This window comes from Giraffa tippelskirchi, chromosome 11, assembly GCF_054371585.1.
Source record: "Giraffa tippelskirchi isolate mGirTip1 chromosome 11, T2T-mGirTip1v1.2.pri, whole genome shotgun sequence".
NCBI lineage: Eukaryota > Metazoa > Chordata > Mammalia > Artiodactyla > Giraffidae > Giraffa > Giraffa tippelskirchi.
This window is the reverse complement of record NC_137285.1, coordinates 136,937,410-136,957,621: the sequence shown is the minus strand read 5'-3', so window position 1 is coordinate 136,957,621 and position 20,212 is coordinate 136,937,410. Positions and strand designations below refer to the sequence as shown.

At 42.8% G+C, this 20,212-nt stretch overlaps 2 long non-coding RNA genes across 2 annotated transcripts; one reads left to right on the top strand and one right to left on the bottom strand.

Annotated features, from left to right (window-relative positions):
* Positions 1 to 3,301: 3,301 nt before the first annotated feature.
* On the bottom strand, positions 3,302 to 9,971 carry LOC145527150 (uncharacterized). The gene is made up of 3 exons (XR_014069537.1): positions 9,810 to 9,971; positions 6,993 to 7,223; positions 3,302 to 5,148 (listed from the first exon to the last, which is right to left on the bottom strand). It is a non-coding gene; the product is annotated as an uncharacterized LOC145527150 (long non-coding RNA).
* Positions 9,972 to 10,095: 124 nt separating this feature from the next.
* LOC145527149 (uncharacterized) lies at positions 10,096 to 19,858 on the top strand. The gene is made up of 4 exons (XR_014069536.1): positions 10,096 to 10,311; positions 13,919 to 14,217; positions 15,630 to 15,719; positions 19,552 to 19,858. It is a non-coding gene; the product is annotated as an uncharacterized LOC145527149 (long non-coding RNA).
* The last annotated feature ends 354 nt before the right edge of the window (positions 19,859 to 20,212 follow it).

The following is a 20,212-nucleotide window of genomic DNA, read 5'->3' as shown; positions in this document are numbered from 1 at the left end:
ACGGCCAGGCTCAGTGGGGGTGGGGGAGGGTGCGGCGAGAAGAAGAGACACATCCAATTTTTGTGTTCATCACCATCACTCAAGTTCAGAGGAGAGAATGTCTATCTAAAAATTTCTCTCTGGCTTGCACTTTTTAGGCCATTTAATTTTTTATTGTTGAGCATGAACAATGAAACGGAGCAGTTTCCTGTTTCTCAGCCCCCACTCTCTGCTGCTGGGGAATTTGGGTTTAAACTGCCTAAGAGGAACATTTAAATTCTATAAATTAGCCTCGCTAAAGATGCTTAAGCGTTTATGAAAACATTCTCATTTTATACTCAGCTTTATAAAATCTTCAAGAAAAAAAAAATCCCAAACTGCCACGGGAAGCTAAACTGGCATAGAACGATCCACTCAGTGCAAACATGCCAACAGCTTTACAGATGAGGATATGCAACCAGGATTAAGTGTCTGCAGATCATTTATCCGTGACAAAACAAAGGTTCTCAGCCTCTGTACTCCAGTCCATGGAGACTCCCACAGGCACAGTAATGCACCTCAGAAGCAATAGACAGTATTAACTCACTTATGCCCACCTTAATGCTGACAAAAGAAATCCCCTTGTGCCAGATCTTGGGTGCCCCAGAGAGGTGTGTGTGCTGTGTGTGCTAACTCACTTCAGTCATGTCCAACTCTGTGTGAACCCATAGACTGTAACCCACCAGGCTCCTCTGTCTATGGGATTCTCCAGGCAAGAATACTGGAGTGGGTTGCTATGCTCTCTTCCAGGGCATCTTCCTGACCCAGGAATCGAACCTGCATCTCATGTCTCCTGCATTGGTAGGCAGGTTCTTAACGACTAGCACCACCTGGGAAGCCTGTCCTAGAGAGGTATTTTTATGTAAAACAGAGTTTGGCTTGAGGGAGATCTGGGTTTAAGTTCTGGCTTAGCTACTAACCAGCTAGTGATCTTGGATGATGGACTTAACCATTCCGAGGCTTGCTTTCCTTCTCTGCAAACAAGACAATCATAACTAATTCCCTTGGTATCTTCACTTCTGGAAGAACAATAACAAAAAAAAAGGAAACAGAAGTGCAACTCCATTGTGCATGCAGTGAAGTGAAAGTGTTAGTCACTCAACTCTTTGTGACCCCATGGAGCCTGCCAGGCTCCTCTGTCCATGGAATTCTCCAGGGAAGAATACTGGAGTGAGCACCCATTCCCTTCTCCAGGGGACCTTCCCGACCCAGGGATCGAACTTGGGTGTCCTGTATTGCAGGAGGATCTTTACTGTCTGAGTCAACAGGGACGCCTGTCTTTGTGTATACGTTAAATAAACGTGACGCCTATCCCCTTTTCATCACAAAAAGGAGAGGGTGACAAAGAAGGCAAAAGAGAAACTCTGGTTCTTTTCCCCTTTATCTCCTGCTCTTATTTTTTGGACTATGCCTGGACCTTTTCTGGTTCTAGGGAGAAGAGATCACAGACAGAATCAAAAGGAGACTAAAGAAATGAATTTGGGCTTGTGATTCTGAAGGTGTTGGTTTAAGAAGCATTTTGACTCACGACTTTATAAAAATTTCCCCTTAAATGCTTACTTTCACATCTGTGACCTCACCATCCAGAGAGCAGGCCCCTAACCTCTAGACCAACAGATCCTGCTCATGACTCCCTTAACCTCAGGGCAGCAGCCCAGGGGATCAAACACTGGTGTCCTCTGGCTGGTAGACATAGAGCCTGTTCTGCAGCCTAACTTCTTTGGACATCACATACCAGGGCCCTTCAAAGAGGGTATTAGAGCTGACATGGAAGCTCATGTTGACTAATACTTAATAAAACATCCTAATTGTTTCTAGTTTTTTCCACCTAATTCACATCTTTTCTGTCCATCAACATTAGGTGGTCACCCAAATGGATGAACATTGTAAAGTTTTATCCTGAGCAGCACTTAGAAGAGGAGAATTTCGAAGGACAAATCCCTTATTTAATAACCATCACTGTCACCCACCTGCTATCACTATTTGCACAGTTTTACCTTTACAATGACATGTTTATTTTCATTACAATCTCAGTGGACAAGGGTTTAGCAGAGAGGCATTCTCAATTGCAGTGCCTGCTCAGTGATGAGCTAGACCAGCGCTTTCCAGTAGAACTTTCCAGGACTCTGTCCTTTCTACCTGTGTTGTCCAGAATGGTAGCTACTAGCCACAGCACTTGACATATGCCTGGTACAACTGAGGAACTGAATTTTAAATGGAATTTAATTTTAAGTAATTTAGAATGAAACATAATTGCCATGTGGGGCTATTTGCTACTTTATTGGCCAGCACAGCACTAGACACTACCAAATTAGGACTTGCGCTGTCCAGTGGAAACAGAATGTGAATCACGTATAGCTTAAACCTTCCTGGTAGTCAAAAAAAAAAAAAAAAAATAGAAAAGAGAAAGAGATGAAATTAATTTCAATAGTACATTTTATTATTATTGACTATTTAAAATACTGTTATTTCCACATATTGAATGTTCAACATATTGAACATTAAAATGCTCCATAATGGAATTTGAAAGATGGTAACGATAACCCTATATGCGAGACAGAATAAGAGACACAGATGCATGGAACAATTTTTATGGACTCTGAGGGAGAAGGTGAGGGTGGGACGTTCTGGGAGAATGGCATTGAGACATGTGTATTGTCGTATGTGAAACAGAGCACCATTCCATGTTCGATGCATGTGACAAGGGCTCAGGGTCGGGGCAATGGGATGATCCAGAAGGATGGGATGGGGAGGGAGGTGGGTGGGGGGTCCGGGAAGGGGAACACATGTAAACCCATGGCTGATTCATGTCAATGTATGGCAAAAACTATTACAATATTGTAAAGTAATTAGCCCCCAACTAAAATAAATAAATTTATTAAAAAAAAAAAAAATGCTCCATAAACATTAAAATGTTAACAAGGTATTTGCATTCTTTTTTTTCATACTAAGTCTTCAAAATTCAGTGTACATTTTATAATTACAACAGATCTTAATTTGGATTAGCCATATTTCAAGAGTTCAACAGAAACTTCTGGCTAGTGGCCACCATATTGGACAACCCAACACGGATATTAGCAATGATGAGGCTAATTTTTCTATCTGTAACATGGGCATGTTTACAGAAACTATAATCAAAAACACCCTTGTGTTTACCTTAGGGGTGCTGAAGAGTTTTCAACCCAAAGTGTTAAACATAAATACCAAACTTACTATATTTATTTTTAACAAAGTATGCACAGTAATGCAAAATATTTGGTATTTCCTTTCCTTTCTAAAGATGTTTCTTCTTTTGCTTTGAGTTAAGTTAATTAACTAATTTCACTGACATGTCAATATTTACTGCTAATTATACAGGAACAATTCTACCACTTGAAGAAATGGAATGCTGTTGTGTATCATAGAATTTGTAAGCTCAGTGTCTGGTAATTTCCATATCAATAATTTCCATTAGTGTAATGGGAAACAATAGAAGCTTCTCCAGGATTAAAAATGTGTAACGAAAAAAAGCAATCATAGAGAATCATTTAGCAGCAAAGCAGATAACCTATAAGCCAACGACTTGATCCATGAGTATTAGCTACACTAAATGCAGAAGATGATTCAGAAGTGTCCATTAGCAGAAATTCTAACAAATAAGTTACATAAAACTAATCAATATAATTGGCTAACAATCTACAGTGGATCTGGAAGCAATTTCACAGATTTGCATTTCTCACACTTGAATGCCTTTTCAAGTTGTAGGTTGCAAGCTAGACCTCCTCCCTCATCTTAAGCTCCCTCTTTAATGCTTTTCCTAAATTAGCTTGTTGTGTCATCCTTACCATGTAGTAATGAAAAATGGATAAAGGCTGTCATGGACTTGCTCTCTCCCCAGAACATACCTTGTTGAAACATACTCAACATTTGCTAATGGCTTTGGAGGCAAAAGCTATGATGGTACAGTCTTTGCTTTTGAAGACAGGGGCCATGACAGGGGAACTTGAGAGGGAGGTAACATGGGGAGTGGACTAGGGGAAACAGTTATAAAGACTGGATGGATACCTTTTAAACATAGACAGGAAAACTGTTTTGTTATGATTGTCCAGAATGTCAGCCTGGCTGCTGACAGGGAAAGAAGGAACCAAGATACAATTCCTGCGGCCTTGTACTCTGCCAGACTGATCAAAATCATTCCTTCCGTTTTTCACAGTTTATGGAGTCTGACTGGGTAGGCCCAATAAGCATTCACACATCACACAGTGAGCAGACTGGAGAAGACCATATGCTGATAGAGCTATTATGTACTATTTAACTGGCATGATGCTTTCATTTACTTCTCTGACCAAAGCACGATTTTTCTTTGCTTAGGAAGGCAAGCAGGAGTGAGCTATGAGCCATACTCGCTCAGGAGACATCTGTCCTGCCTTCAAGGGGCTTGATCCCAAGATAAGGAGGGAACCCATGTCTTTTCTCTCATGGCTCTTCACCACAGTGAGGCTGGAAAGGAAGAAGAGGCTGCTGTTTACTGAACACCTATCATGTATCAGTCACCATGCTAAGCACAAGTAGGTATTCCCTAATTTTGCTGACAATTTTTTCCCTCAAAATCACTGCTAGTAGTGAGAAAAGAGCCTCATTTTGAACACAAAGGGGAGAAGATTCTTTGTACATCCCAGTATCAAAATCATAGAATATTAGGATTCCAAGAGAAAGTGTCAGCAGGGACCTTTGATAATTTTTTGTCCATAGCAAGGAAGTTAATCAAAAGGTGGTAAGGTGGGGCTGTTATTTGCCCCTTTTAATGCTAAGACAATAGTAGTGTTATTGGGTGCCAGGACTGACTCACTTAAAGTGAGATCAGTAAAATCTAGAAACACCATTCTTTCAAAACAGCAAATGGTATTCTGTGTCAAGAGGGACAACTTGAATACTTGTTTGAGGTAATTTCTGGAAGTGGGAAAGAGCCCTTTAGTTATGCATGTAAAAGTAAGCAACACATCTGTTGTAAGAGAAACTATGAAAAGAATTATTATAAAAGTGATGTCAAGGGACTTCCTTGGTTACCTGGTGGCCATGACTCTGTGCCCCGGGTTCGATCCCTGCTAGTGGAACTGGATCCCACATGCCACAACTAACTGCAACTAAGACCTGGCACAGACAAATAAATAAAAATTTAAATATATTTTAAATGTTAAGTTAGCTGATAATATTTTTAAAATCTCGACTCATACAAATAAAAAATGAACACGTGTCAAAGATTTTGTTTGACTTGTTCATTAAGGAACTGTTAAAATGATACAGTGGGCTCAAGGGAGAATTAAAAAAGCAGATGCGTACACATATAGGCTGATATAAATTTGTTTATTAGATGCAAAACTGGCTTGATGGAAGCTGGTGGGGACAATTTTCACAACTATTTGCATGTTGGGGTAGGAAGAACTTTAAGCTGTCTGCCCCCTGGTATATGTGTGCGTGGCTGCTTCAGTCGTGTCCAACTCTCTTGAGATCATATGGACTGCAACCTGTCAGGCTTCTCTGTTTATGGGGATTTTCCAGGCAAAAAAACTGGAGTGGGTTGCCATGCCCTCCTCCAGGGGATCTTCCCGACCCAGGGATTGAACCCATATCTCTTATGACTCCTGCATTGGCAGGTGGGTTCTTTACCACTAGTGCCACCTGGGAAGCCCCCCTATGTATACATCCTGAATAATCCCCTCCCCTGGAGCATGGGCAGGACTGAGAAAACTGTGACTATGATGAATTTCTTATGATTAGGTTACATTAGATGACAAAGGTGAAGTGAAGGGATTTTGCAGGTGTAATTAAATCTCTGAGACTCTGAATTAATAACAAAGGAAATCAGCCTGAATGGGTCTGACCTAATCAAGTGAACCCTCAAAAGATACTGGATCCTTCCCAAAGGAAGAGATTTGAAGTGTGAAAGATTCTGCTGGCCTTTTAGAAACAAATTGCCAAGTAGCGGAGGCCACGTGACAGGAAACGGCAGGCAGCCTCTAGAATCTGAGAACTGACTGCCAGCAAGAAAGCAGGACTGCAAGATAAATCCTGCCAGCCACCAGCAATACTGGAACCCAAGGCCCAGATGAGGCCAGGTCAACACCTGGAAGTCAGCCTGATGAGAACTTGGGCAGAAGACCCAGTGACAGCCTGGACTCCTGACCTACAGGAAATTCAAGATACTAAACAGATGTTACCGTAAGTTGTTAAATTTGTGGTAGTTTGATAAGAAGCAAGAGAAACTTCTTATATACATCTACAGAAAAGAATTATTTGCGTTGGCATTGATTAGTTACTACAAAGTAGTAAAACAGCTCAACGTAATGAAGGTACAGAGACCCCACAGAATCAAATAACCTAGAAAATAACACCTTGATGTTTATTGAATGTACTTAGGAATCTGTTTGGTCCCTACTGTGAGAGATGTTTTGTTTGGTAAATTGCTTGCTTCACAAGCAATATTGCTTGATTTTGTGTTTTATTTAAAGAAAACCTTTTTTCCCTCCTGAAGAGATTTAGGCTACACTTTAATGTACTTTGGGCATTTGAGGGGGTAAGGGGTGACTAGCTACTGAGAATTGGAATGGAGACCCTAGAAGGCTGCTGAAAGCACCAGCAACTCTGAGCTCCCCCGTGGGCCAGTCATCGCTGAGAAAATGGAACTGGGTGAAGCCCAACCTGGACTGGGAGGTTGATGCTCTTTGTGAAGTAAAAGTCAAGGCTGACTCCGTCCAGTCACACATTTATTCACTCAATAAGCAAATCCAGTGCCTACCCGAGACTAGACAGAGGTACATCGGTGAACAAACACCACCAAGGTCCCAGTCCCACAGGGTCTGCATTTCAAAGAAGGGAAAAATAACCCAGATTTGGAGATCTATACTGAAAAGTTCCAGAATTTGAGAACCATACTGATATTTGACCACTGTGCTCAGCCATAAGGAAACTTCTGAAGTTAAAGGTTGAGCTCATACCTCTTCAGGAAGAGTTTCTGAGAAAATTCAGTTGTTAATCATGCTGGTAAGAGGAGGATCCAAGTACGGAGAATGAGATGATGCTGCTGGGTCCTTAGACAGGCATGATATTGGATACACAGGCACCCACTCTGACAAGCATCCGCATTCCCGAGGAAATACAGACTTAGTAAGGAATTGCCTTCGTGCTGGGATCAGCCCTTGTCTGCCACATAGAGGAGACCCTGTGCCCTGGGTAAAGAAATACAGAAAATACAATAAGGTTCTACTAAGTTGCTGCATTTACTTCTGTGGTTAGTAATAATGATAGCTAATACATACAAGTACTTACTATGGTCCAACAACAGTTTACTCTGAGCTAGTCATTTTTCTAAGTACTTTACATATAATAACATATTTAATGCTCACAATGTGTGTGTGTGTGTGTGTGTCCACGCGCACTCAGTTGCTCAGTTGTATCCGACTCTGCGAACCCATTAACTGTAGCCAGCCAGGCTCCTTTGCCCATGGAATTTTCCAGGCAAGAGTACTGGAGCAAGTTGCCAATTCCTACTCCAGGGTATCTTCCCGATTCAGGGATTGAATCAGCATCTCTTGTGTCTCCTGCATTGGCAGGCAGATTCTTTACCACTGTGCCACCTGGGAAGCCCTCAATATATACAAGCCCTTGCTATGAGCTAGTCATTTTTCTAAGTACTTTACATATACTAATTCATTTAGTGTTTGCAATAACCCAGTACTACTATTATTCCCAAGTTACAGATGAGGAAATTGAGGCAGAGAAAGACTAAGTGGTATATGTCTCCAAAGTCTCACAGCTAGTGAGTATGAGAGCTATCTATGATTCACACCCAGGTGGTCTGGCACCAGAATGCTAGTTCCTAACCCTCACTAAGCACCATTTTCGCAATAAAGGTCCCCTTGGACATAGACAGACGTCATTCTGAAGTACACTCCACCTTGCAATTTATTTCTATTACTCCAATGTTTCAGTATTCTCAACAGCGGTAGCCCATCTTCAGCAGTACTAGAGGAAATGAAGGGATTTTTACATTTTCTTCTGGCCACAGTGCGGGGGCCTGCTGATTGTACACCAAATAAAATTAAGAGTTATTTTACCATTCTGGCAAATCTTTCCCCTACTTTAAACTTGCTTCTTCCCTCATTCCCTGAGCCACATTTCTACTTTCTTTTTGAAGAAGTTTCTCCTCTGAGTGTTCTGTCTTAGAAATATACACTGCTCATCTCCCAACTAGGATTCAACCCCCCAAGCACAAGCTCTGTGGTGGCGAATCCCCTGCAGCTGCCCACAAACAATAAGTAATACAAAGGATGACTGAGGCTTTCAAGTTTCCTGTTTACAAGCTCCATCCAATGGGGATCTCTCCGGGAGAGATGTAAGGCTGGCAACAAATTAACAAGGGTTCAGTTATTTTACAAGGGCAAACAATGGTTCCTCTGACCACTTTTGATTCATTCCATCTCTGGTTTCCATGGAGCATCATAAAAGGATCTATGTGTGTGTCAAGAGAGTGGAGGAAGAGAAGTGGCCCGGAGCTAACAGGGGAAGAAGCATCCGCCTGATCAGTCTCCCCGGAAAGAAAGTCTCTCTGATCCTTAGTGTCCAGTTCCTATGTCGTGGGCTGCTCTGTCTGGGTAATGACAATCGAATCTGGTAACACAGCCCTCATTCCAGCAATCTTTTTCTTCCCTGGAAATCTCTGCCCCTGGGTTCTGGTCACTTATAGGCTTGGTCTTGCCTCCATCTTTCCCCTTCTATCATCAGCTTTTATTCCCACTAGTTAGTTGGAAAAGCTGTATAGGAAATTAGATGCGCCTGCTGAACTGCCTCTTGGGGGAAACAGTTAAAGAATTTTCTGGAGCTGACTTGGAAAGTTAGGGGTACCATGGCAGCCATCTGTGGATTTTTGGTCATTCAGAATCCATTCCCTCATCTTTTGACAATTTCATCTCTAACAGAAAGTGGGATCTGGCTTCTTGTCACTCAAAAGCCATTAAAGAACCAAGGTTGGTGGAAAGGAAAGTTTGCTTTATTTTGGATGCCAGCAACTGGTGGGGAGGGTGGACTTCCATCCAAAGGCTGATTGCCCACCCCCAACATTTAATGGGCAAGAGCTTTTATAGGCTAAAAGAGGGGGCTACATGCAGAAACAACACAATCAGCTCTGACAGTCATCCTGAAATTGGCCATTAGTGGTCTGATCAGCGCCATCTTGATTATTTTAAGTTAGTTTTGTCCCAGGGTTGGTTTGTTCCCATTTCCTTAAGGCCAGTTCTCAAAGTTGTAGCAGCTTATGTCAAGGCTACAGTCTGGTCATCATGTAGTTAACTTCTACCTGGTAAGGGTTTCAGTATCTATAAGACAGCTCACAGGATAAGGTTCAGGATATAGCCCTTGAGAAGGAATTAGAGGCCCTTGATTATGCTTACCATCTTCCCTGATAGCTCAGTTGGTAAAGAACCCGCCTGCTATGCAGGAGACCCCGGTTTGATTTCTGGGTCGGGAAGATCCTCTGGAGAAGGGATAGGCTACCCACCCCAGTATTCTTGGGCTTCCCTTGTGGCTCAGCTGGTAAAGAATCTGCCTGCAATGCGAGAGACCTGGGTTCAATCCCTGGCTGGTAGATTATGCTTAATGACCAAACTATTATTATTTGGTCTCCTTTGACGGTTTGCCTTAGTTTCTGCATATTCTCACTTCTCTGAAAGTTTTTCCACAGACAGAAGGTAGGCAGAGAACTTGGGGGCAGGTGGCAAGGACCACAAGTTCCTGCTCCATTTCACACCAGCCCTTACCCTTCTCAGAGAAGGCAATGGCAACCCACTCCAGTACTCTTGCCTGGAAAATCCCATGGACAGAGGAGCCTGGTAGGCTGCAGTCCATGGGGTCGCTGGGAGTCGGACATGACTGAGCGACTTCCCTTTCCCTTTCATGCATTGGAGAAGGAAATGGCAACCCACTCCAGTGTTCTTGCCTGGAGAATCTCAGGGACGGGGGAGCCTGGTGGGCTGTCGTCTATGAGGTCACACAGAGTCCGACACGACTGAAGCGACTTAGCAGCAGCAGCAGCTTACCTTTCTCAGTCAAGTGATTCTATAAGGATTAGAGCCCAGGCTCAGGAATAGAGCATGTGATTTAGGCCTAAGCGAATCAGAGCGTTGGATTTCCTTGGCTGCCAATGATTGGCTCACTGGTAATCATGTGACTTAAGTAGAGCCAATTAGGAAGGCAATGAGGAGTTCCCTGAAAATTCTGGGAAGGAGACTTCCACTCTACCTTGCTGCACTTCAATGAGAGGTGTGAGGTTGGAGACCCTGTAAACATCTCACTATGGATAGGGAGTTCCTGTCTGCAAATATTGTCAAGGCAGGAAAAGAAAGCGATTCTGGATCTTGAAGACAGTGCTTGAGCCTGGGAATTAGTCTATCTCTGAAGCAAGCCTTGTTTCCAGATGCTCAGTTATGTGATTCAGGAGATTTTCCTTGGGCTCCTGCTGTCTTGGGTTGGATTTTGTTGCTTGCAACTTAAAGCGTTGTTTATCTTCCACTAAGAGAAGTTGAGCGGAGAAGGCAATGGCACCCCACTCCGGTACTCTTGCCTGGAAAATCCCATGGACGGAGGAGCCTGGTGGGCTACAGTCCATGGGGTCGCTAAGAGTCGGACATGACTGAGCGACTTCACTTTCACTTTTCCCTTTCATGCACTGGAGAAGGAAATGGCAACCCACTCAGGTATTCTTGCCTGGAGAATCCCAGGGACGGCGGAGCCTGGTGGGCTGCCGTCTATGGGGTCGCACAGAGTAGGACAGGACTGAAGCGACTTAGCAGCAGCAGCAGCAAGAGAAGTTGAGAGGAAGCTCCAAGAATAAGAACAGCTGGAGAGGAAGCAGATCACAGTCCTTCAAGCAGGAAAGCAATTCTCACCTGAGAGTATTTGTCCCTTTACATTTATCATGAGAAGGCAGAATCTATAAAATGTGTTTTTAGAGCCATTAACCTTTCCTTCCCTTCCATCTAATGCTGACATTTTTATGGGGGTGGGGGATCTTTGTAGTTTATTATTCAAGTGATTGCTGGGCCTGCCTTAAAGAGAACATAGACATGGGTTGGATTCCTCAAAAAGTCACACATGTCATTTCTTTGGTCACTATGTCTTTTAAATGCTTATGTTACCATCTGGATTGCATCACTTTTTTTTAGCTGAGGGATGGTATACAAAGACATTTGGTCAGGAGACCCCGAATCACTTGAATCCTGCCTTGGCCTACCAACTATATCTCCCTGCAGTGCCCCTATGCCGGCAACAAGAAACAGTTTATTTTGAGAGAGAACTTTGGTTCAAAACCTAATGCAAATTCAAGTAAGTAAGGATGGACTTCATGGTTTGTCTTTCTCCTTATCATTTGATTTCAATTCTCAGATGTAACCAGTGTGGATTTCTAGTTCCATATTTTCTGACACGGCTGATGTATGTTGGATCAGGTTTTTTATTGTTGTGGTTTGGTTTAGTTTTGATTTTTGGTTTTTGACGTACGTCAGGGAAGGAAAAGAAAGCATTGTGTCACTTTTGCTCAGAATACTTGCCCAGTGGCTGCTCAAGTCCTGTGTTAACAAAATTCAACTGAATAAGTTTTAAAAGATCTTACTGGCTTTAGTCAGTCATGCCGGAATCGGGAAGCATCCAGTCTAGCAGCTGGAAAGGGGTTCCAAAGCATTGTATAAGGCAAGAGATTTTTATAGACCAAAGTGAGTGGGTACAAGGAAGTTGTGCTGCTGCTGCTGCTAAGTGGCTTCAGTCGTGTCCAACTCTGTGCGACCCCATAGACGGCAGCCCACCAGGCTCCGCCATCCCTGGGATTCTCCAGGCAAGAATACTGGAGTGGGTTGCCATTGCCTTCTCCAGTGCATGAGAGGGAAAAGTGAAAGTGAAGTCACTCAGTCATGTCCGACTCTTAGCGACCCCATGGACCGCAGCCTACCAGGCTGCTCCACCCACGGGATTTTCCAGGCAAGAGTACTGGAGTGGGGTGCCATTGCCTTCTCCACAAGGAAGTTGTACTGGGCACTTATTGATTGGTGAAAGCAGAGTTGCTTCCCTTACCTGGAGCGAAAGGAAGTCTTGGAGAAGGTAACTTCTGTCAGGTAACTTGGGTTGAGCAGGAAAGTTCTGATTGGTTGACCTAGACCTCCCTTTTCTGGGAGAGCTAAGCCTTGAAACTTGGTTTAAGTTTTCATTTTTGATGCAGTGCTTAGCATGAGTCACTCAGTCTTGGGCCTCATCTATCTACTTTAACACCTGTCAGGCTGAATCAAGAACTCTGCTTCCAGGCGGGTGGATAAATCTGTGTCCAAGGAGAGAGAAAGTGAAGGGGTGGGAAGAGGGGAATGTAATATTGCCCTGCCATTCTGGCTGCAAGGAAGAGCGAGGAAAGGAGTCTGTACCTATGTTACATGAGCTGTAACCTTATTTCCACTGAAATGTCACCAGGAGAAAATGTGAGCTAATAAATGTCTTAGAACCAGTCAGACTGATACTTGCCTTCTCAAAGGAGAACAAGGCAGAAGGTAAAAAGAGAATTTCTGAAATCTTCCTCTTAATAGTTATCATTATCGTATTAGTTAGGATAATACTGTTGTAACAGCAAATCGTGTCCAGAATTTTAGCAGTGGGTAATGTAATAAAAGTTTATTTCTTGTTCATATAACAATCTAAAGTGAAGACTTCCCACTGACAGACAGCTTTCCTACACTTAAAGATATAAGAACCCGTGTTCTTTCCATCTTGAGACTCCACTTTAAGGCGGTAGTTTTCAACTTTTAACTGCACTTTGTAATTACCTGATGAGCTTCAAAATGCTAATACGTGGGCCCCACCCCAGGAGACTCTGATTTCACTGGTTTTAATAGCAGCTTGGGCATCAAAATGTTTAAAATGCTCCCCAAAGAAGTATACAGTGCAACCAATATTTCACTGGGGCATTACCACAGGGTAGTGGTTTCCAGTGCACGGTCCCTGTGCTGGCAGCATCAGCAACATCTGGGACTTGTAAGTCTTTCATACTCTCAGATCCCAACCAGATCTGCTGAATAAGAGCTCTAAGGATGGGGTGCAATCTATGCTTTAATAGCCTTCCAGTTGATTCTGATGTATATTCAAGCTTGAGAATCACTGCCTTTGAACCCAGGTGGAAGGAAAGAGAGGGAGCTTGAAGCAGTGTTTCTCCACTGCTTCCCAGTCTCTTGGAAATATCTCCAGCCATGGGCTCAGCTGGAGCCAGAGAGGACTGGGAAATAGAACCCTAATTGGGCAGCCAGTGTCTGCCACAGTCATACATTCTTGGGTTTTCCATACTGTCCTTGAATTTCATAGTGATTCCAGATTGAGGGAAAATAAAAGGCATTTTAAATTCTAGGTGTAACACAAATGGTCAGGACTCCCAGGTCCTAGGAGTATGAGACTGAACAAAAACTTGTAGGAAGGCACAGGCAAAGAATATATGTTGATGTAGAGTAGAATGGATTCATTTAGATGGAAAAATTAACACATAAAGCTTGCACAAATTTATAAGCAAATTTCTAGGCCTTGTGCATGCATGAGTGTTCAGTCACGTCCAACCCTTTGCGAGCCCATGGACAGTATAGCCCATCAGGATCCTCCGTCCATGGAATTTTCCAGGCAAGAATACTGGAGTGGATTGCCATTTCCTACTCCACAGGTCTTCCAGATCAAGGACTGAACCTGTGTCTCTGGCATCTCCTGCATTGGCAGGCAGGTTCTTTCCCACTGTGCTATCTGGGAAGCCTATCATGCCTTGTAATAGCAATTTTTTCACCAAAGTGATAAAATCTCTTGAGTTCTTTTTCTGACTGGATAGCTCACCTTCTTCCCATTTCTTTTCCTCCAGAAACTCAATAGCGGCTCTGAGGCAGAGATGAAAGATTGTGGATCTGCCGGGAGAAGGTTATTTCAGATGCCAGTCCTGAGAGAATATCCCAATCCAGGACTCCACTATGCTATAATGAAGGGAACAGCGACCTGAATGTCAGACAATTTGGGGTCCATGTCCTGGCTTTGCCAACGCTTTCCTGTGTAGCTTTGGGTGAGACACTTAACTTCTCTGAGCTTTAGTTTCCTCTTCTCTGAAAGACATAAAAAGTCCCGGCTCGTCGAATTATTGGAACTACTACATGGAGAATAACATAGGTAAGCAGAGGAGCCTGGCAGGCTCCAGTCCAAGGGGTCACAGAGTCAGACACGACTGAGTGACTAAGCACAACAAAGCTACTTTAAAAATCTCAGCTGTTTTAATCTCCATTTGGGTTGCCTTGACAGAAAAAATTCAGGCCATTCTTATCCTCAACAAGCCACATGCAGGAGAAACAGATAAGATGCTTTGAAATTGTCTGAGGGTGGCTAAGTACAGCCCATTCTTGTTAAATCTATTTGTAGCAAGAAGCCATTCAGGTCAGTCCTGCCTTTCCAGTCTGCCTCGTTGGCAAAGTGGTGGGCTCGGGGCTTTGACTCTTGTGTGTTCTTTGTGGTTTCTATCTGCTCTGGCTTTGGTGGTTTCTTTCATTCAGACTAGATGCCAAAAGGACGATACGATCCAGGGAGCTAAAGAACAGACTGGATATCTGGGGACTTCGTGTTTGCCTGTGACACTTCAAAATGTGACTCAGTTAGCCAGTGGTACAGAGAAAAGAGAACACATCGTCCACTGGAAGGCGGAGGCAACCCTGGCCATCTGAATGCTTGAAATACATATCAGCCTCTTGAAAGCTAAAGGCTGATTTGGGCTCCATGATTCTTTAGAGTTCAAGTGGCCCTCAAGGGAGGGCTTAGGGAGGGGATGACACCAGGCAATTGCTGGCACTTACAATTTTGTGCATCTAAAATAAAATGGATAGATTCTAGATGCTTTCAATTCCAGATCTTAGAATCAGTTCAGAGCACATAACAATACAATGACAGATGTAATAAACTCATATGAGTGTAGTGTTTTCCAACTTACAGACATTTCATACACTGTAAGAAAGCTGATTTTTTTCCATCTCTTGGGAGCACATATGTTATCACACTTAGGTGTCTTTGGTGGCATGGAATACAAACCCACTCAGAGTACCAGTTGCATGCGTGAGAGTCCAGTGGCCTCCCTGTACCTTTCCAAGTACTATGGCCCTGCATCAAACTGGTGTTTTTCTCCCTAGTCTTGCCTGAGGCTAAGGTTTGGCAGTCAATTCTTGCTGCCAGGTTTACAACATGGTTGGGATGGTGTGAGCTCTACAAAATTCATGTGAAAGGTAATCCACACTCCCTCTCTGCGGCTGTCGTTAAATTTATAAGGACATTTTCCTTCTAGGAGTCTCTGGATATTGGACTAAGATTGTCACATGCCATTAACACATTTCATTTCTGCAACTTCACTGATTGGAAACCCTGATTCAATATTGCAAACGTGTTTTTGGCCACTGCATCAGCATCTTCCCCAAATGTATTAGAGTTGCCATTGACAGATGGTCTGAGATGGGCCCAGGGAGGCTGTTGACAGATATCTTGAGATGGATCTTATTACGTTGACATAGCTGGAGAATGTCCCATGGGAAATGTCTTTGCAGGCCCGGAGGCTGACAGAACAAGACGGAAGCCCTTCAAGAGAATTGCCAGTAAACAGACTGAAAATGGGCACCGCCTTCCGCCTTCCGGAGGTAATTTGGCAGTATGTATTGAGACTTAAAACATTCATACCCTTTGACCTATATTCATCGTCTCAAGTTTTAGCTGAAAGTGCTGTTGAGACGTGTGTGTGGAGATTTATGCATAGAGACTTTCACTGCAGTATTAACCATACAAAAAAATCTTCTTATCCGAAAACAGTTTAAGCCCTCCCTCTTTCTATAACAGAAGTACCTCTGTGGGCTTAAAATAAGGGATATAAAGCTAACCCCCAAAGTTCACCAATTTAGCAGACTTTTTTTAAACCTACAGACTATTTGTTAAGAAAATTTAATTTCAGTGTGACTCAATTCATTGGAGAGAGGGAATAAGGGATTTTAAAAAAGCAGCGGGTGAAAATCTCTTAAGCATAAGGAAGCAGCAACAGTAGTAAAAATATTTCTTCGATGGATGCAAATGTGAAATTGAGGATGACAGTACCACCCGAGAGACTGTGGCTGAGGCTCTGACTTGATGTCCATAATGACAATGACCTCAAAGGAAATTTAGGAAGGTATGAAAATTCAGTATTTAAAAATCAATTCTGATTGAATTGGTGCGGAAAACAAATCTACTGCCCTGCAGAAATAATGCCAAACCTTCAGTTGTTTTAATGAAGCCTGCCTCACACAATTCAAATCAGAATATTACTTTCATCAGAGAATCATTTTTGTTCTTCCATGAAATAACACAGGAAATATATTATGCAGTTACTTGCCAAGGTCAAGAAAACTCATAATCTTGACAAGAAGGGGGAAAAAAAAGAATAATTGTGCCTCCATCTAAACGAGTAATTTTCAGCTGGGGAGCATTTTGCCCCTTTCAGTTCAATTCAGTCTCTCAGTCGTGTCCGACACTTTGCGACCCCATGAACCGCAGCACGCCAGGCCTCCCTGTCCATCACTAGCTCCCTAAGTCCACCCAAACCCATGTTCATCGAGTCGGTGATGCCATCCAGCCATCTCATCCTCTGTCGTCCCCTTCTCCTCCTGCTCTCAGTCTTTCCTAGCATCAGGGTCTTTTCCAATGAGTCAGCTCTTCGCATCAGGTGGCCAAAGTATTGGAGTTTCAGCTTCAACATCAGTCCTGCCAATGAATATCCAGGACTGATATCCTTTAGGATGGACTGGTTGGCCCTTCTTGCTGTCCAAGGGACTCTCAAGAGTCTTCTCCAACACCACAGTTCAAAAGCATCAATTCTTTGGCACTCAGCTTTCTTTATAGTCCAACTCTCACATCCATACATGACCACCATAGCCTTGACTAGAAGGACCTTCGTTGGCAAAGTAATGTCTCTGCTTTTTAATATGTTATCTAGGTTGGTCATAACTTTTCTTCCAAGGAGTAAGCGTCTTTTAATTTCATGGCTGCAGTCACCATCTACAGTGATTTTGGAACCCAGAAAAATAAAGTCAGCCACTGTTTCCACTGTTTCCCCATCTATCTGCCATGACGTGATGGGACCGGATGCCATGATCTTAGTTTTCTGAATGTTGAGCTTTAAGCCAACTTTTTCACTCTCCTCTTTCACTTTCATCAAGAGGCTCTTTAGTTCTTCTTTGCTTTCTGCCATAAGGGTGGTGTCATCTGCATATCTGAGGTTATTGATATTTCTCCCGGCAATATTGACTCCAGCTTGTGCTTCCTCTAGCTCAGCGTTTCTCATGATGTACTCTGAATATAAGTTAAATAAGCAGGATGACAATATACAGCCTTGACATACTCCTTGTCCTATTTAGAACCAGTCTGTTGTTCCATGTCCAGTTCTAACTGTTGCTTCCTGACCTGCATACAGGTTTCTCAAGAGGCAGGTCAGATGGTCTGGTATTCCCATCTCTTTCAGAATTTTCCACAGTTTATTGTGATCCACACAGTCAAAGGCTTTGGCATAGTCAATGAAGCAGAAATAGATGTTTTTCTGGTACTCTCTTGTTTTTTTAATGATTCAGCGGATGTTGGCAATTTGATCTCTGATTCCTCTGCCTTTTCTAAAACCAGCTTGAACATCTCACGGTTCACGTATTGCTGAAGCCTGGCTTGGAGAATTTTGAGCATTACTTTACTAGCGTGTGAGATGAGTGCAATTGTGCAGTAGTTTGAGCATTCTTTGGCATTGCCTTTCTTTGGGATTGAAATGAAAACTGACCTTTTCCAGTCCTGTGGCCACTGCTGAGTTTTCCATATTTGCTGACATATTGAGTGCAGCACTTTTACAGCGTCATCTTTTAGGATTTGAAATAGCTCAACTGGAACTCCATCGCCTCCACTAGCTTTGTTTGTAGTGATGCTTCCTAAGGCCCACTTGACTTCACATTCCCAGATGTCTGGCTCTAGGTGAGTGATCACATCATCGTGATTGTCTGGGTCATGAAGAACTTTTTTGTACAAATCTTCTGTGTATTCTTGCCACCTCTTCTTAATATCTTCTGATTCTGTTAGGTCCCTACCATTTCTGTCCTTTATTGAGCCCATCTTTGCATGAAATATTCCCTTGGTATCTCTAATTTCCTTGAAAAGATCTCTAGTCTTTCCCATTCTATTGTTTTCCTCTATTTCTTTGCATTTGCCCCTTTAGGGATCATTTAACAAGGTCTGGAGAGATTTTGGGTTGTCACAGTTGGGGTTGGGGGTGGAGGTGGAGGTGAGGTGGAGGGAATGCTACTCTGGCCTCTAGTGGGTAGAGGCCAGACATGCTGCTGAACAATCTCTAGAGCCCAAGACAGCCTCCTACAGCAAAGCATTGCCTGGTCCAAGGTGTCAGTAGTGCCAAGGTTGAAAAACCTTGGTCTAGACAGTGACAAATGATCTGGGAAGAAATGACCACGTGCAGAACCCATGCTGTTCTGTTCTCTATTGGAGGCGGTGAGAGTGAGGGCAAGGCTAAGGGATGGACTTTCTTCTCCTCCAGCTCTACCTGTGCCAGGCCTGAGGCCAAGGGGGAAATGATGGCTCTCAAATCCTGATGGCTAAGGCCTCATATGCATCTTTCATCAGGACTAAATGAAAAAAAACTTAAATCTTTACTGGAATTTGTATAGGTAAATCCCCCAGTTTTGCAGACTTTTTTTCTTCTATAAGGAAAAAGGAACAAAATACATGAAAGAAGAAACTTATTCAAGGAATTTCAAAACCATTTCCTAGGGTCAAGGACAAATTCTACCCAATCTCCTGTTTTGTTTTCTGGACAATGGGATTTGGGGTCCAGAATATTTAGCCTGAGGTTCAGCCTGACCCTCAAGTATCAGAAAAACATTAAATCACATTCAGAGTAAGCTGTGTTTCTTAGGGCAGGAAATTCAACTCAGCTTTCAGTAAAGTTTCAATATCAAGCACTGATGTGAAAAAGATTTTCTGGGTAACTTCAAGATAACCTGGAATCTCCCATTCCCTGGGCATTTTGAGTAACTGGGGTTTTCCTGTAGTTTACATTCTTCAAGATGTTCACTGGCAAGATTTACAGGAAGGTCTACTGACAGTATTACAAACTCCAATCCAAACTTTCCCTTTGTACATTTTATGTCTGTAATGTTGGAATGCCTCAAAATATAGGTGTGACATTTGTTCATAATGAAGAAAAACAAGTCAACTGCTTTGTTTTTTATATCTAAATAATACAAAGAAAACATTCATTGGATTGAGAAGCATTTACTGGTCTACAGAAGAGCAGCGGGGCAGGCAGGGGAGGGGCGGGGCAGATTTATGTGTCTGTGACAGTTTTAACTTTGGAGAGTTTTTATCTAAACATTTGCATGATTGTCTTGCTAGGAACAAACCACGTTGAAAGTGTTCGGTTTTGGCTGATTCTACCTAATCTCATTCTGACAGGTTCCCATACGAGCTGGGAACAGCCGGGACTAACTCTTCTCCAACATTATTGCTAATTGGCAGCAGCAAGACAGCCTGTGAGCTCAAGTATGTGAAAGATGGGGGAAAACAAAAACAAAGCCAAACTCTTAAGACTCCAATCAGCTTTAATTAGTCAAGAAAAATCAACAGCCTAAGAATGTACACCTACTGAGATAGTCAGAAGCAGATGGCTATGAAGTGTTTCTAGGTCCAGCTAAGGATCTTATACCCATCACTTATCTACCTGGCTTTTGGTTTTCCACCTTTATAAACAAGGTGCTAAAAATGGTTGTTTTTTTATTTCTACCAGATGTGGCAATGATTCATTTAGAAAATGCAGAAATATCTTAATAGATCTGGTAGCAGGCGGTCATCCTCCTTGTCTCTGTCTCTTTCCCTGAATATACGAAATATTTGATATTCATGTGGTGAATACTCATAACAGCCAGAATCAAAAGTTCATTAATCAGAATCCACCTAACAGGACAGCCCATCAAGGCACTTTTCTTTTTCTGTATGAAAATATCATAGTACAATAATAAAAGCATCATTAGCGGTGCTTCTCCTCAGACCAGGGTTTAAAATCTTCCTCCCCTTAACAAAATGAGCTTCTTTGAAACTTCTTCATTTGCTAAATGGT